The sequence below is a fragment of the Sus scrofa genome, chromosome 3 (genome assembly GCF_054392235.1).
Source record: "Sus scrofa isolate SSC_HxYL_T2T_F1_AM1 chromosome 3, Sscrofa_HxYL_maternal_Yorkshire_Landrace_v2.0, whole genome shotgun sequence".
Classification (NCBI taxonomy): Eukaryota; Metazoa; Chordata; class Mammalia; order Artiodactyla; family Suidae; genus Sus; species Sus scrofa.
Genome location: NC_139385.1, coordinates 8,967,434 through 8,985,780, shown reverse-complemented (window position 1 = coordinate 8,985,780; position 18,347 = coordinate 8,967,434). Strand labels below are relative to the sequence as shown.

General features: G+C 46.4%; 1 protein-coding gene and 1 long non-coding RNA gene across 19 annotated transcripts in view; one reads left to right on the top strand and one right to left on the bottom strand.

The window, feature by feature from the left end:
* The window catches only part of COL26A1 (collagen type XXVI alpha 1 chain), a 185,298-nt gene that overhangs the window by 71,911 nt on the left and 95,040 nt on the right, over positions 1–18,347 (bottom strand). The window lies entirely within an intron of this gene.
* LOC146404381 (uncharacterized) lies at positions 2,176–9,789 on the top strand. The gene is made up of 2 exons (XR_014839618.1): positions 2,176–6,341; positions 6,628–9,789. It is a non-coding gene; the product is annotated as an uncharacterized LOC146404381 (long non-coding RNA).

The following is an 18,347-nucleotide window of genomic DNA, read 5'->3' as shown; positions in this document are numbered from 1 at the left end:
CCTCACCCCAGACCTCCCGGGAGGGGTGTTAGAGACTGAGCTCAATCATCAACAGCCAATGAATGAATCCATCATGTCCCCATAAGGGAACTTCCACAAAGAGCCTAGATGATGGGGTTTAGAGAGCTTCTGGGTTCATGCGCTCATGGAGGCGCTGGGAGGGTGGTGCATCCAGAGAGGGCACAGAAGCTCAGCGCCCCTTCCCCCAGCCCTCGCCCTGCTCATCTATTCCATTTGGCTGTTCCTGCATTTGTCCTTTGTGATAAAACTGAAATAGTAAGCACAGGGCCTTCCTGAGTTCTGAGAGCCACTCTAGTGAATTCTCCGACTTGAGGGATCATGTGAGAACCCACAAATTTGTAGTCAGCAGGGCGGCAGAAGTGCAGGTAGCCAGGGGACCTCATTTGCATCTGATGTAGGGAGCAGCCTCAGGGCGCTGAGCCCTTAACCTGCCGGGTATCCACTAACTCAAGGTAGTTGGTGTCAGAACAGAAGAGGAGTATTGAGCGAGCCCCGCACCCCCCCAACCCCGTCATTGTCAGAGAATTGGTGTTAGAACAATGTATTTGGTGTCAGGGGAAAAAAAATACAAGTGTCCATCTTTTCCACAAAGATATTCCCTAAATTGCTATCAGCATAACCTTCAGCCTTTTTCAGAGAAGACCTCAGGATTTCCAGGAAAGGCCCCCTGGCACCAGCACGGCACTTAATAGCCTCAGAGGCTGTTCCTCTGTCTGGCCCCATTTCTCATCACCAAAGCCCCAGGAGGTAGGTCTTAAACACAAAAAAGGCATTCCTCCTGCTGGAGAGGTGCCGATACTGCTCCACTCTGCCAGGTCCTAGAGGGTCGGGAGATGGAAACGTTTGTGCTGGAAGATTCTCTCTTCTGTCCCCATTTTACAGATAAGGAGACTGAGGCCCTGCCAGACTGGGACTTGCCCAAAGTCCACCCAGCTCAGCAGGGCAGAGGTCCAGCTACCAGGTCTCTGGAAACCAGCAGCCTGGAGGTCACTTCCTGCTCTGGAGGAAGCCACCAGCCGAGACCAGAGTCTCTGTGAGTCCCGAGGGCCTGGCCCCAAGGGCACCGATGCCAGAGAGGAAGTGGAAAGGGAAGTAAACGCCTCTCCTCCTCCGAAAGCGTCCTCCCCAGCACATGTTCAAGTCACAGAAATCTCTCGTTAAAGTTTTACAGTCTAACCACTGAACATGCTACTTTGTCTCCATAATTTATACCTGACCTGGGTGTCTAGACATGACATCATGGTAAGGTATGCCTCCTTCTGTGGGAAGTTTACAATAACCAGAGCTCAGCATCGTTGTTACAACAGCTTTGCTCCCACTGAAGGGAGCCCAGAACCACAGGCTCGCAGACCTCAAAGGCGGCCCCTCCCCAGCAGAAGGACCCACTTCCAGAGGAGAAGTCCATAGGCAGGCGACTTACAGAGGTCACATGGCCAAGGACAGTAATGACTTCTGGCCTCATAACCCAAGCTCTGTCTGCACCATCTGCCACTTTCATTCCCAGCATCTTTGGTGCTCATCGGCTGCCTTGGAGGGAAGTTCGGTTGGACTCCAGACCCTGGCTGCACATCTCCACTCGCTCAAGGAGGACAGCAGCACCTTGATAGGTGCAGTCACTCCCCCGCCCTCAGCCCAGGGCGCCCAGCAGCAGCAGCAGGACCAGGGACCCCGATGCCCTTCACCTGTCAGGGCTTCTCAGCGACACTGGCAGGTGAGTACACCTCACTTCTGGGGCCCCTGGAGACCGGAATCTGTGGGCCTAAATCTCATACTGTACTCAGACCCCAGTCACACTGAAAAACCAACCCTCTGTTGTCTGTCTGTCTGTCTATACCTCTTTCACACACAAAGATATGCCAGAGATTTTAAGGTCCATTTTGGCCCTAAGCACTCATCTTCTGAAGGGCACACACCACAGTCGGCACGTACTTTTGGTACCATTGTGCCCAGCACCAGGCCAGCTGGGAGAACAAGAACAGTAACAAGAACCACTTATTAAAGGCCTCCTGTGCCACATCAGGTACTTTTTATTCATCTCATTTGATATCTGACAAAATTAATAATTCTGCAAGGCAAGTATCATTGGGCTCACTTTACAGATGAGGAGACGAAGGTTCAGAGAGAAGAAGTGACTTGCCCACAGAGCGGGCACTCTTTTTTTTTTTTTTTTCCTGCTCCCATGGCATATGGAAGTTCCTGGGCCAGGGAATGAACCCAAGCCACAGTAGTGACAACATCAGATCCTTAACTGCTAGGTCATCGGGGAACTCCTAGGATTTCAACCCTCGGTCTGGGTTGAAGCCCACAGCCTCTCCACTGAGCAAGCAGATGACAAATGCAGGATCCTTGGAAGGGACAGAAGGACTGCTCCACTGTGCTGGGAGCCAAGACCAAATCCCCCATCTGGGAATTCTAACTGGGAAACTGAGTCGCCGCAGATAAAGCAGAACCACAGGAAGGGGCGGGGGGGGTGGTGGCCATCCCTTCCTTTCCTCCAGGATGGTGAGGTGCCCCCCACGATGCCAGAGGGAGCCCTTGCCCTGGGCTAGGAGGCCTGGCTCACTCCACACTCCAGGGGGTCAGGCATGGGCCCTTGGGAGGTGAGACTGGTCTCCACTCTGCTGGTGCTGTTTGTAACATGACCACACGCTGCCCATGGGCTTCCGGTTCCCTGGGCAGAGGCCTGATGCCTCACACCACCACAAGGCACTTCCCGATGTCACACAGAGGGTGAGAGGCCAACACATTAGGAGGGCAGCAAAGCTGGAGCTCTCCCCTCCCCTCCTCCAGCCCACAGCCCAGGGGCTGCAACTCTGTTGATGTGATTCAAAGAGAACTGTCCTGGGCTCACAGTGGACCCCAAGCTAGCCTTGGTCAGTCATGTGGCATTGGAAGAAAAATATTTAAATGGAGCCCGGAAAGCAAATCAGATTGAGCCCCCACCCACTGGTCCTGGTGTGGTTCATTCATCATGGTCCCTCGCCAGGGGCGGGAGAACCAGACGGGGCAGCAAGGGTGGAGGGTCCTTGTGATGGAGGGCTGGAGAGATAGGTCACAGAGCAGATATTGGGGGCGGGGCCTATGATGGGATTATTGCGTTTGCAAGAAGAGACACCAGAAAGCTCTCTCCCTGTCCCTGTCCCTACCATATGGGGACACAGTGAGAAGGTGACCAGAAAGAGGTCCCTCACTGGGAACCGAATCTACCAGTGTCTTGATCTTGGACTTCAGAGCTTCCGGCACTGTGAGAAACACGTGTCTATGGTTTAAGCCCCCGAGCCTATGGCATTCTGCTACAACAGCCCGAGCTAAGACAGGCAGATCCAAGGAGCTGGTCATGAGGACAGGAGACTACAAACTGTGCTGTCACGTCACACAGGTAAAGTGGGTCAAGCCTCCCCACGGTGCACCTGGGCAGCCCAGAGGGTGGCTCTCCATCCTTCCTTAGGGGAGGGCAGCCCGGCTGTGCCCCACAGGACAGGGCCCAGTGGGGCTGCATTGTGTCTCCTCAGGGGACCCCGGACCCAGCCTGTGAAGGTGGGAAGAGTGAGCTTGGTGACATGTGGCAGGACTCCAGCGTGGCTGGTGAGGGTTCTAGTCAGTCACCGGGAGTGCAGGCTCACCAGCTCAGGCACACCCTTTGCACACAGCAGCTGTTTTGGGGACACCCAGCTCCACCACACTGTCCTCACCAGCAAGGGCCAGACCCTGCCACTTCTCAACCTCCCATCCTGAGAGCTGAGCCCGCTCTGCCCTACCTGAGGATCAACTGTAAGGAAATGTCCTGTCCAGCCTTCAGAAGGGCTGGACCCCTACCCTCCTCCAGCCTCTTTCTAGAAAAGCCTGAGCTGATGGTCAGGATGGCAGCAGGCTTTAGCAGAGAAAGCCCAGTCCAGTGAGTCCTCTTCTGCTTGCTAGTTGTGGCCTATCCTTGCCTCTCTTCTGGGGAAAAAGTGGGTGGCTCCCAGCTATGTCACTTCTTAAGATCCTGGGTCAGAGAGCCCCTCCCTGTAAGCCCCTCCTTGGCTCAAGGGTGGGGCTCATGGTTTGCTTTGCTCAGACTCATGCTGTAGACACCCTACTCTTCAATCCTCAGTACATCCTAGTTCTAGAACTGTCATGATGGGTCCAGACCCACCCACCCACCCTCCCATGTGTCACCGGGAGCCAAGACACAGAGGTCCCCAGTACACAGTATGGGGATCTGTTTTTGACACGGTAGTGCCAGAGATCCCGAGAAGAGAAGCAGAAACACCCAGAAGATGGAGATGCCGAGTTGAAAATGCTCCTTGGGTGAGGCCCATTCATCTCCACCCACCAGAACAGGCCAAGGGTTCTGCCAAGCCCAGGCATCTCACCCCCATGGACCCTGAGGGTGGGGCTGGGATGGAACAACAGCCTCTGCCAGCCACTGGGGAAACAGTTGGGATACATGAGCTTATGGCTGATGGCCCTGGTCAAGGCCCTTCCCCTCTCCTGGCCACGGTATGAGTAGGATGTACTCCCTGTGGGTCCCCAGCCCCAGTTGGAAGGTTCTGGAAATCTTCCCTGCTGAGGGTGACAGGCCAACCCAGTCCTCTTCCGTGCATTGCCTTGGCAACTGGCACAGCCAGCCAAAGCCAACGTGTGTGACCTTGAGCCCCAGCATGTGGAGTTGGCCCCAGAGAGGATCATAATGAGGGCAGGAGGAGGAGGAAGAGCACCAACTCCCTCATCTGCTGCACTAGCCTAACTGCTCCTCTTGCTAAGCTTCCTCCTAGTGTCCTAACACCACCCCTGCCTTCTCCCCGCCAACATGCAGGCCGTGTTCTAGGAAGTCCCCCACTCCCTTCCTGAGTGTCCTGGAGAGAAGCCCAGTGGCATTTAGCAGGTCACTTAGGGATGAACATGTTCTCCTTGGAGCCTCAGACGCTAACTGAGGGACCTCACGCCCCCTCTGCCTGCACCAAAGGCTGCCTTGGCTCAGTCACTCAGCGCGTAGAAAGCACATCTGCTGCCCTGCACCTGGCCCCTCCTTCTCCCCCACGCACAGCTCCCTGACTCCTCACCCCAGCATGTGCGCCCTATTCTAGGGTTCATGTGGTCCAGCCCCTAGTCTCTGGACAGAGCAAGAAAGACTGACTTTCTCAGGCTCTGCCCCGCCTTCCGCAGAGCTCAGTGGAGGCCCCTCCTCCCTCCCTGCATTCAGGGCATCAGAGTGAGTGGCAGGAGAGCCTTAAAGCCTCTGCCCTGGAGAGACCCGGATGTCTGTGCCCAGCGGGAAATGCTCAGGTTCCCCTGGAGGTCGTGTAACCCTGCCCAGGAGAAGATTCAGAAGCTTAGCAACCATTTCCTGTGGCCCCTGCCATGCCCCGTGAAATGCCCGTGGGTGAGGAAGCAGCAGCCACAGGGAGTGCTGAGAGCCCTCTGGACGTGCGGACAGCCCAGCAGCCGAGCCATGCGCCTGCGACCTGGACCAGCCCCCGTGCAAGCGCGTTCCAGAAAAAGAAAAGGCAGGTGACATCTGTGGATATTTACAGCCCCACACAGCATGACAGGAGGTGCCGAAAGATGCTTGCCTGACAACAAAACCCCATCTCAACGGCTGGAGCCTCTCCAGGCCAGGATGGAGTATCAAAGAGCTCAGAATCTCATCAGTGAGGCCGTGCTGTCTGTTGAAGCTGAAAGCAAGAGCAGATGCTGAACAGAACAGACTCTCAGCTCATTTTCCCCATCAGGTCAGGGCCCAATGTCCATCAAAGATGCCAGGAGAAAGGCAAGTGTTAGAAGTGCCCGAATGGTCAGTGCCTGGTTGGTCCTCTCCAGCTCAGCCATCTGTGATGGGACTTTCTTCTTCCCAACACTCAGCCTCCAGCTCCCCCAGGGGCTCCAGCAGAGCCTGACTTAAATCATATCAACATTTCTCTAAGCCTTAGTTACTCATCTCTACCATGGGGAGAATCATACATCCACCGTCTGAACCTCATATCTCACACCTGTGAAAACTGCCTCTGCAACAGTCATTAGTTCAAGGATTGCACTGGGTTCCAACTCTTGGCCAGTGGCTGGTCATTCAACGAAAAGACTCTCTGAGTGGCAAGGGGGGCAAAGGTTGACCTTGCAGATTGGAAAAGACCCTGGAAGCAAGGAAGGGTTCATGTGGTCCAGCCCCCAGTCTCTGGGCAGAGCAAGAGAGACGGACTTTCCCAGGCTCTTCCTGGGTTGGGGAAGGTGGGAAAGGCAGTTCTTCTGAGAAGCATGGCCAAGAAAGGAAGCCCAAGACAGGATGGTGGCTAGAGGATGATACAGATTCATTAAGATGATTTTCTTAAAAATGAGAGGTGTGGAGTTCCCGTCGTGGCGCAGTGGTTAACGAATCCGACTAGGAACCATGAGGTTGCGGGTTCGGTCCCTGCCCTTGCTCAGTGGGTTAACGATCCGGCGTTGCCGTGAGCTGTGGTGTAGGTTGCAGACGCGGCTCGGATCCTGCGTTGCTGTGGCTCTGGCGTAGGCTGGCGGCCACAGCTCCGATTAGACCCCTAGCCTGGGAACCTCCATATGCCGCAGGAGTGGCCCAAGAAATAGCAAAAAGACAAAAAAAAAATAAAAAATAAATAAAAATGAGAGGTGTTTCATGCGCTCATGTGCTGATGGGATGATCTTCTCTCACCAGTGGGTGAGAAAGATGGAAGCTAAAGGAGCAAGAGGATGCCCAGCGGAGTGCAAACCTGAGAAAGTGAGTTGAGTTGGATCCAGAGTGTCAGGTCTTGAGCTGGAGGAAGACCCTCCACCTCTATAATTCTTACCTCCCATGGGTTCTGCAGCCCCTCTAACATGCCTTTAGCAAAGCCTTTATTTAACAGTATTAGAACCATCTACTCATATCTTTGGCCTCAACCACCCCCAGCACACACGCGCGTGCATACACACACACACACACACACACCCATTTGGGAGCTCCTGATACCTCCTTTTCATCAATGTGACCCAAGCGTCTTGCACAGTGCTTGGAACCTCCAGGATAATCTGAATAAATAGCCCTGCTTGCTCGTCCCTCTCTTGATGGCAGCCATGGTAGCAAGTCTCCGATACAGCATCAGATTCACTGAGCACCATTTCCCTAAAACGCTGAGCTCTATAGATTGGCCAGGAGGCTGCAGCCTCCTCCCAAGAGAACTCCTTCTGGCTTTGAACCTTCAGCCATTCAAAACACAAACACACTCACACACAGAGCTCGAGCCAGGGGTGAAATGTCAGCATCGTCTTGGACTCAAATCAATCAGTTCAGTGCTTGGATGCACTAACTAAGCCACTTCGCCCTGGGCCTGCCTTTGCCCGTATGGAGACCTAGAGGATTCATTTCCTGTCCTGGCCAGGACTCCAGCGCTCTCTCTTGCTCTCTCGCTCTCTCACTCTCCCCCCGCCCCCGCCTCACACACACACACACACACACACACACACACACACACGAAACATCCCCTAGTTGAGTTAAACTTACCATCTCCCAATGACTTTGTGGCAAACCTCCTCTATGACACCAAGGCAACATGAGAGCTAGCTTCTAAAACACCAGAGACCAGCCCACATTAGCAACTGTCGGAAGGAGCAAGTTGAGAGTCCAGCTGACCTTTCCCTTGTGTTGGGACAACTTTGGGTGGGATTTCCCGAGACCTGAAAGGCTCTAGGTATATTAGAGTAACGAACATTTAATCAGGAACAAAAGTCCCAGGTTCAGTTCGTTCTTTCTTTCTTTCTTTCTTTCTTTCTTTCTTTCTTTCTTTCTTTCTTTCTTTCTTTCTTTTTTCCGGCTTTTTAGGGCCACACCCGCAACATATGGGAGTTTCCAGGCTAGGGTTGAATTGCAGTTGCAGCTGCCAGCCTACACCACAGCCACAACAAGGCCAGATCTGAGCCACGTCTGCAACCTATACCACAGCTTACAGCAATGTGGAATCCTTAACTTACTGAGCAGGGCCAAGGGTCAAACCCGAATCCTCATGGATGCTAGGCAGGTTCTTAACCCTCTAACCTACAACAGGAACTCCCACAGGCATCTGTCTTGTTCATGGGCCATCACATGGCAGAAGAGATAAGGTTGCTCTCTGGCGTCTCTTACAAGGTCACTGATCCCATTTGTAAGGGCTCCACCCTCATAAGCTCATTACCTCCCAAAGGTCCCTAATACACCTATACCTTGAGGAACAGGTTTAAACACATGAATCGGAACGGGGAGGACACAAACAGTCTATAGCAACAAATAAACTGTGGGAATATAGCATAGCATGACTGAGAGCCTTTTTGAAAGTGCAGAATACCATTTCAGAGGTGAGGAAGACTGACGTGATTATGCGATGCTGATAAAGTGAAGGTGTCACCTCTGCTGCCAGCCAGTTGAACTCGCTGGAGGGATATCTACTGATGGAATGTGGCTTAAGGAACACTTTTTATTTTTGTTTTTTGGGTTTTTTTGTTTGTTTGTTTTTTAGACCCACACATGCAGCATATGGAAGTTCCCAGACTAGGTGTCAAATCAGAGCTACAGCTACCGGCAGCCTATGCAACAGCCACAGCCACACCAGATCCAAGCTGCATCTGCGACTTACACTGCAGCTCACAGCAACACCAGATCCTTAACCCACTGAGCAAGGTCAGGGATCGAACCACATCTTCATGGGTGCTAGACGGGTTCGTAACCCACTCAGCCACAACAGGAACTCCAGGAACACTTTTTAAATGAGTTCTAGTGATGAAGTAACAGTACTATATCCCATGCTGAGTGCTGACTCCTTTTACTGGTACTGGCAGAAATCATGCTTCCAGTGCAGAGTCAGTCAATAGCCTTTACAGACCCTAATGAAGTGCCAGGCACTGTGTTGGATAGCACAATGGGGAAAAAGTGACAACAACCCTCTACCCTCCAGAATCTCTCAATCTGTCCATAGCAGTGTTATCAGCCACCTTTCTAGGGGCTAATTTGGCAGTATTATTCAAAAACCTTGATGTGGTGCTGCTTCTTGACCCAACAATTCTGCTTAGGAATTTATGCTAAAGAAACATTAAAGGTATGGACAAAGATTTAACTCAAAATATGTTCACAAATTTCCAGTACCAGTAAGAATGGAGTAGCTTGTGTCAGACTAACTCCACTTCAGATAAAAATTTTAAAAAACTCTAGATAAAAAATTTTAAACTATCTGAAAGTGCTAGAGAGCAACAAAAAGCCAGCAGAAACTGGTGGGAAGGCAACCCCTCCAAAAAGGGAATAGTATTGAGTGAATTCTACATTATATGGCTTTTCTTCCAAGGGCACACACCAGTTCAGGCAGTACAGGGTGGCCAGAATTCAAATAAAAAACCACAGTTGTTTAGTCATAAGGCTGCCAGACGACCTGGAAACGTGAGGAAGAAATTTAATTAGGGAGGAACAATATAGAGCAGGGAGCCTCGAACTCTGTACAAACTACACTGAAATCCTTGGCTGATCCTTGAACTGTGCATATGTGGGGAGATTCCAATGAACTCAGCAGAAAACAAGTGGAAGACTACAAAAGCTGAGCAGATATATCAACTGCTGCCCAATAAAAGGAAGATGATTTACAGCTTGAGTCTCTCCAAGTTAGGGGGCTTAGTTACCATCTAACTAAGCTTGCCTTTGAAACCACAGAAAGGCTAGGCCTTAGGTGTAAAAGTTGTATCCCAGGTCTAAGAGGTCTACTTATGCACCCCAAAGAAATATAAAAACCAAGCCTCCACCAGATATAGTGATTCAACTGCTTGCTACAACAAAAATCAAGAAACCAACTCTTCCAAGAAACCAGAATCTCTACAATATATCATTCAAAGTATTCAGTACACAAGCAAAAGTCATTAGCATGGAAGGTAGGAAAGGAGAGAGGGAGGGAAGAAGAAAAAAGCAAATGCTACTCAAATTAAGAGAAAAGTGTTGATACAAATAAACCATAAGATGACCCGGATGTTCAAAATAGAAGACAAGGACTTGAATGCAGCTATTACATATAAATTCTTGGATAGAAAATAAATTATGGTCATAATGAGTGAACAGATGGAGAAGTCTTATCAAAGGAAATACAAACAAAACAAAAAACCACAAACATACACACACACACAGAGAAATTCTAGAACTGAAAAATACAAAATCTGAAATGAAATTTTCACTGGATGGCTTAACAGAAAATTGTAAAAGTCAGAAGGAAGAGTCAATGAACTTGAAGACTGATCAATAGAAGTTACCCAATCTGAAGAACAGAGAGAAGAACACAGAGCTTCAATGGCAACATCTCCAATCCAACATATGCACAAATGGAATTTTAAGAAGAGAGAAGAGAATAAGGCAGAAAAATATATTTGAAGAAATAATGGACACATTTTTCTGAATTTGGTCAAAAACATTGACTTATAGGTCCAAGATGCTCAAGACTTTAAAAATCCCACCTGTTGACATAGTCAAATGCTGAAAGGCAAGGATAAAGAAAAATCTTGAAAACAACCAGAGGAAAAAAGGAAACATTCTTAGTGTGGGGTGGAAACAGTATGAAGACAGCAGACTTCTCATCTGAAATAATGGATGCAAAAAGACATTAGAACAACCAAGCTGTTTAAATTACTGAAAGAAAGAAAAAAATCAATCCAAGACTACAAACTTAATGAAAATATTCAAAAATTAATGGAAAATGAAGTACTGGAGATAATGTGGAGAAATTGGAGCCTTCATATTTTGTTGGTAGATATGTAAAATGGTGCAGCCACTATGAAAACAGTTTTGCAGTCCCTCAGCAAGTTAAACAGAAAATTATCCTATGACTCAGAAATCCCAATCCTAAGAATATACCAAAAAGAATCGAAAACAGGTGTTTAAACAAAAACTTGTACGTGAACGTGCATGGCAGCACTAATCACAACAGCTGAAAGGTGGAAACAACCCAAATGTCCATCAACTGATGAATGAATAAACAAAAAGTAGTGTATCCATATAACAGAATATTATTCATTATTCAGATATATGCCACAACTTGGATGAAGCTTCAAAACATTATGATAAGTAAAAGAAGCCAGACACAAAGGCCACATAGTGTATGATTCCATTTATATGAAATATCCAGAATAGGCAAATCAGTAGAGACAGAAAGCAGATTTGTGGTTGCCAAGGGCTAAGGGAAGGAGAGAAGGAGGCATGACTACTTAATGGGTATGGGGTTTCCCTTTGGGGTGATAAAAAATTCTGGAACCAGATAGTGTAACAGTTGTAAAACATTGTGACTATATTTAATACAACTGAATTATACACTTTAAAATGGCTAAAGTGGTAAATTTTATGTTATCTTTACAATAGATAGATAGGTAGCTAGCTATCTAATAGATAGCTAGATAGAAGATAGACAGGCAGACTGACGTTAAGGCAAAACAGATACTAAAAATTTTTTTGCATTGAGAGAATTCACTGCAAGCAAATCTGCCTGTAAGAAGTGCTGAAAGAACTTGGAGCTGAGAAAAAAAGGATTCTAGATGAAGACTCAGAACTCCAGAAAGAAATAAAGATTACAGGAAATGAAAACTATGGGTAAAGAGAAGACTCTTTTTCCTTCTCTTCACTTCTTAAATAGTAATCTGACTGTTTAATGCAAAACATAAAATATTAAATTATAAAGTTTAAAACATATTCATAGTTAAAGCATACGACAATAGCACAAAGGATGGTGGGGGTAGATAAATGAAATTTAGTGTTAAAATTTTCTTTTATAGAGAATAGTTCCATATTTACTCTACGTTTACTGTGATTAGTTAAGGATACAGATTGGAATCCTTAGAAGGACTACTAAGATAGGACAGAGAAGGAAAATATGCAACTTCTGCTTCCAGTCATGATAGACTAAGTCATACTAAACTTGCCTGCCCGCCACAAAATTGGATAAAATTGGATAAAACTTAGGAAACAAGTGTTCACAAACATTGAACAATAAGTAACAATGGAGCAATGATTCCTAAGAAAAGGACAACAAACAATGTGATTCCTGGAAGCACCTTCTACACTGGAGCACATGATAGTGAACTAAGTAAAACCTGTCACGCTCTCTGAACTGAAGAGAAAGAGGGCTGAGGCAAAGTGGGTGGGTGGAATATCAGAGATAAGAGAATGATGGAAACAAATCATTCATGGGGTCAAAACTTGAACTGTGTAATTCTGGTGTGTGTAAAGTAAGTACATAATGAGTTGTATGTAAATTACACCTCAATAAAGTTGGTTTAAGATGTGTAAATAATTATTAAAATAAGAAATAGAAAACATGTATGGCCCTATGTAGATAAAAGAGAATGAATTTGCTATCAAAAGCTTCCCCACAAAGAAAACTACAGGTCCAGATGGTTTCACTGTGAATTCAAAGTTCAATTAAACATTTAAGGGAAAAAACGGAGTTCCCGTCGTGGTTCAGCAGTTAACGAACCCGACTAGCATCCACGAGGACGAAGGTTCAATCCCTGGCCTCGCTCAGTTGTCAAGGATTCAGCGTTGCCGTGAGCTGTGTTGTAGGTCACAGATGTGGCTCAGATCCTGCACTGCTGTGGCTCTGGCGTAGGCCGGCAGCCACCAGCTCCAATTGGACCCCTAGCCTGGGAACCTCCATATGCCACAGGTGTGGCCCTCAAAAAGACAAAAAGACATAACAAAAAAAAAAAGGAAAAAGCAATATGATCTTAAAAAAAATTTCTTTTTCAGAAGATAAAGGAGGTAAAATTTCCCAATACTTTTTATGAGAACAGAATAACCTTCATAACTAAAAACTGATAGACATTATAAGGAAAGAAAATTACAGATAAATGTCAAATACAGAAACATAAAAAGAATAACGTATCCAAATGAGGTTTATCCCAGTAATAATAAGGTTATTCCCAGGAACAAAAGGCTGGTTTAGTATTCCAAACCAATGCAACTTGCCACTTAACATAATAGAGGATAAAAATAGAATCACCTCAATACAGAGGCAGAAAAGGCACTTGATGACTCAGCATCTATTCCTGATGAATACTCTCAACAAACTTAGGAGACGGTCCTCATCTGATAAATGGCATATATAAAAAAATCTATTGCTAATCACATACTAATCACATAATTGCGAAATATTGAGAACTATCCCCCTATGATCAGAAACAAGGCCAGTATATCTCTTTTTACCATTTCTATTAGACATTTTACTAGAAAATCTAGCCAGTCCAGTAAGGCCAGAAAAATAAATAAAAGACAAAATATTTGAGAGGAAGAAATAAAAGTGTTTCTGTTCACAGAAGACAGGATAGTCCATGCAGAAAATCCAAACAAATCAATAAATAAGTAACTAGAATAAATGAATTTAGCATGGTTTTCAGACCCAAGGTCAGTATTTAAAAATATATTTCTATATACCAGCAGGAAAATAATTATCACATGAAAAATTTTAAAGCAATCCCATTTTAAAAGAAATACTTAGAAATACTTATAATAGGAGTCACCGTCTTGGTGCAGTGGTTAATGAATCCAACTAGGCACCATGAGGTTGCAGGTTCGATCCCTAGCCTTGCTCAGTGGGTTAAGGATCTGGCGTTGCCCTGAGCTGTGGTGTAGATCGCAGAGGCAGCTCGGATCCCATGTTGCTGTAGCTGTGGCGTAGGCCAGCAGCTACCAGCTCCGATTGGACCCCTAGCCTGGGAACCTCCATATGCCAAGGGAGCAGCCCTAGAAAAGGCAAAAAAAAAAAAAAGAAATACTTATAAATAAAAGACAAGCAAGGCCTCTACTCTGAAAGCTATAAAATACTGCTGAGAAAAACTAAAGCCCTATATGAATGGAGAGCTATATACCATGTTCATAAATCAGAAGAGTCATTATAAGATGTCCATTCTCCCTAAATTGGTTTGCAAATTCATCACAATCCTAATCCCAATTCCAACAAACATTTTTTTCATAGACATTGATAAATGGATTGTAAAAATTTGTATGGAAATGCAGAAGAATAGAGTAGTCAAAACAGTCTTAAAAAAGAAGAAATTACAATTACATACCATTCCATTCCTACTAGAACAGCTAAAATTAAAAAGATTAGCACTACCAAAAGTTGGCAAGAATGTGAAGCAATTGGAACATACTTTGCCTGTGGGAGTATAGAATGTTAACACTTATTTGGAAAACAATTTTCCTGTTTCTTATAAAATTTAACAACTCAATTAAAAATAGGCAAAAGCCTCAAACAGACACTTCACAAAAGAAGATTTAAGAATCACTAGTAAGCACATCCGTTATGCATACAAAAAGATGCTCAACATCATAAGTCAACAAAGAGTAAATTAAAATCACAATAAGAGAGCATTTCATAGCCACCAGAATGGCTAAAGTTGAAGACTGACAACACCAAGTGTTGCCAAGGATCTGGGGGAGCTAGAACATACTTTGCTGGCAGGAGTGTAACATGGTAAAACCACTTCAGAAAACAGGTTGGCTCTTATAAAATTAAACATACACTGCAACCCTGCAATTCCACTCCTAGGGATTTACCCAAGAGAAATAAAAACATACATGTTGGAGTTCCCATCGTGGTGCAGTGGTTAACGAATCTGACTAGGAACCATGAGGTTGTGGGTTCGGTCCCTGCCCTTGCTCAGTGGCTTAACGATCAGGCGTTGCCATGAGCTGTGGTGTAGGCTGCAGACGCAGCTCGGATCCTGTGTTGCTGCGGCTCTGGCGTAGGCCAGGGGCTACAGCTCCGATTCGACCCCTAGCCTGGGAACCTCCATATGCCGAGGGAGAGGCCCAAAGAAATAGCAAAAAAACAAAAAAATACATGTTGACAGAAAGACATATACAAGAATGTCCATAGACGCTTTGTTCAAAAAGGCAAAAACTAGAAGCAATCCCAACATCAATCCACAGGAGAATGGGTAAATAGAATTGTGGTTATTTATACAATGGAACAATACTCAGCCACAAAAATAAACTATTGATACACATGTCACAACATGAACAAATCTGAAAAACATGCCAAGTGAAAGTAAACATGCACGAACTAGTATATACTACATGGTTCCATTTACATGAAGTTCAAACATAGGGACAACTGACCTATGATGATAGAAATAAAACTGATCAATGATGATAGAAATCAGAACAGAAGTTGCTAAGAGGTGAGAACTTTCTGCAAGATGATGGAAAAATGTACGCATTTATCGAAACATCAAATCATACGTTTAAAAATGGGTGTACTCTGGTATGTGTAAATTTTACTTCAATTTAAAAAAATATATTTACAGCAATGTTTTAATAATTTAAAAAAATGGAAGCAACTTAAATACCTTCTAGTGGGGGGGGTTAGTTAAAAAAATGTGTACCCAAATTTCACAGCCACTGAAAACGATAGCAGAGAAAGCAACCTATTGATAAGGAGAGGTGTTCATGACCACTTATGTGAAAAAGAAAGTTACTAAACAGCGTGTAGAGTACAGTAGACATGTAAGCAGAGAAAAAGGTCTGGAGGCTTTTCACCAAAGTGAAGAAACTTTAGGCTACCTTGAGAGGGGTAATTGCGGATGTTTTCATTTTTTTTCTACCCTGAGTAAGTACTTGCTCTTTTTTTTTTTTTTTTTTTTTAAGGGCTGCACTCACTGCATATGGAGGTTCCCAGGCTCAGGGATGAATCGGAGCTGTAGCCACCAGCCTACACCACAGCCATAGCAATGCCAGATCCTTAATCCACTGAGCAACGCCAGGGATCGAACCTGCATCCACATGGATGCTAGTCAGATTCGTTTCCGCTGAGCCACAATGGAAAGTCCCATACTTGCTTTTGTAATAAGAAAAAAATATTTCTAGATAGATATAAATACATACATACAGTTAATTCTCCTTATTCATGGAGTTATGGTCTATAAAGTCCTAGGGAACCCCGAATTTGCAAATACTGACCCATCGCTTCTAGGGGAAATACAGGGTTGGGGTCCCGCGAGTGTCTGGTCACATTTTCATCAAGTGATCAGCACCTCACTTTTGTTTTATGTGGGCTTCTACCTAAAGACATCTTTCTGAGTCTATACTGTAGATTCATTCACATTGGTCTCTCAGTCAATAGCACTATCACTCAGGCAAGAGCAAAGCTTACTTAATGAACACATGTATTTTCTCAGGAAGGCAACATCATAGCCATTTTGCACTTAAGAACGCTGGACAGCCCTATGCTTGGGGACATTTTAAACAAGGGTATCACACCACAAAGGCACAGAAGTGTGAAAAACACAGCACTTAGCAGATCCGACAGGGACTCTTATTTGCATGAGAGCTGAAGCCTGAGAGTCAGTTGCCTTGATGAACAGCCTCAGTTGGGAACATGGCTGGTGGGCAACACAAATTTTTTGTCACTCTGCACATATCTCTGAATGGCCACAAACGTGCTTTGAGTATTGGTTTGGGGGTTACAAATAAATTTTAGCAAGTAGGCAAATCCACAAATACAGAATTCTCAAAGAATTAGGATCGACTATATAGAGACGTTAACTAGGAAGGCAAGTATCCCGAAGCCTTGAGCCAGCACTCTTGGGGCGTCCAGGGAGGAAGTGGAGGGGGGCCTGGGAAGACCCAGCAGAGGGGCAAGCAGGCCCAGAGAGAGGTCCTCTGGGAGGCCAGAGCCACCTACCCGCAAGTAGCCCCAGCCCCAAGTCGTAAAAGCAGAAACCTGACAGCTTGGAAGGAAGGGCCGACGGCAAGGAAACAGCTCCTCCTGGGGAATCGCATCTGAACCAAAGCAAAACCACGGAGGAGGGCACCTCTGACCTGCCGGCTTTCCAGAGAGGCCAGAATGGGAACCAAGTGGGAATTCACGGTCTGGGCCCTTCCACAACCATCTCAGGAATGCTCCTGAAGTCACAGACGCCGCCTTGATTTCTGTCGTGATTGTTTCATATTTGGGAATGTAAAATCTTCACAAGGGCTTCCAGGAGCCTATCCCAACCTCAGCCCAGGGCCTCACACTCCCAGGAACTCCTCGGCCCTGCAGCATTCCCTGGACCCTTCTCGAGGCTCTTGGAAAGAGGCAAGCCTCACCCATGCCCTGAGGTGAAGGTGGGCGAGTCTGGAAATTTCCTCCACCAGGGAGGGTCTGGCAGAGCTCTGAGGCCGAGCATCTTGAGAGGTTCTGGCACCTCTTAATAATTAGCTCAGGAAGCCCAGCAGCACCTCTGGTGAGTAGCTCCATAATCCACAACCACGTGGTTTACCAGATAAGCGCTTTCTTCTGGGGGAGAGGTGCCAAGCTCCCAGGGGCAGGCACGTTTGGGGGCATTTGACAAGCTCACAGTCACCCCACTTCCTCTCCCTGGAAGGATGGCCCCTCCCTGCTTGAATCTATTCCCTATGGGCAGGACTTCCTAAGGACAAGGATGGCCCCCGACACCCTTGGCCTGCTGCTGGCCAAATGCTGTGTTTTGTCCATTTGGTCTGCAAGAACCACCCCAAATGTGGACGTGGGGCAAAAGGGTGATGGCCCAACTGTTTAGTGTCAGGCTAGAGCACCATCTCATGACCCACCTAAGGGCCACTTGACATCCTGGGAAAAGGTCCCTTGGTTTATTTGTAATTTATGGATAACAGCCCAGGTTCTGCTAAGTTGGATGTTAACTTCTACAAACCTGATGAGATGGAAATGATTTCTGCTCAGTAGAGAGGATAACACAGAGGTTTTGTTCTTACTGTCCTGCAGGATCCAATGTAGTGATTTTATTCAGGTTCTTATTTCATACATATACCATTTTATACATATATATATATATATATGGTAATTCCTACATTTTATTGCATTTCATACATATGAAGTAAATTTCACATCATGTCTGTATATATCCATCTATATGTCTACAGATATACACACACAGATCAGAAAAGGATTAACCTTATCCACAGAGAGGTCTGGCTTTGCACTTGGCACCCAGCAGGTATCTCTAAGCTCCTGAAACGTCCCTCCTGACTGATAAGAGGGTCTTTGTCTACCGGAGAGCCTAGGGCCGGATAGTCTATGCCAACAACGTGATTGGCCACACGATGCCAGCTCAACCACCAAGGCGCTTGAGACAGCTCAGCCGCACAGGAAGCCCCTGTGAATATGGTGGGACCGAGTCCCACCAAGAGCTCTGGTTCAGAGAGCAGCCTGAGAGCGGTCTTGGGGAGTCCCCGATCTGCACAGTCGTCAGTTTCTCTAATCCCCTTTGAATCAGCGTTGCCGTCTTGCTGGTTCCCTCAAGACGCAAGTTCAATAAAACATGCTATCTGTGTGAGAATTACAACCTACACATTTTGAGAGTTCGCCTTGTCTCATGGT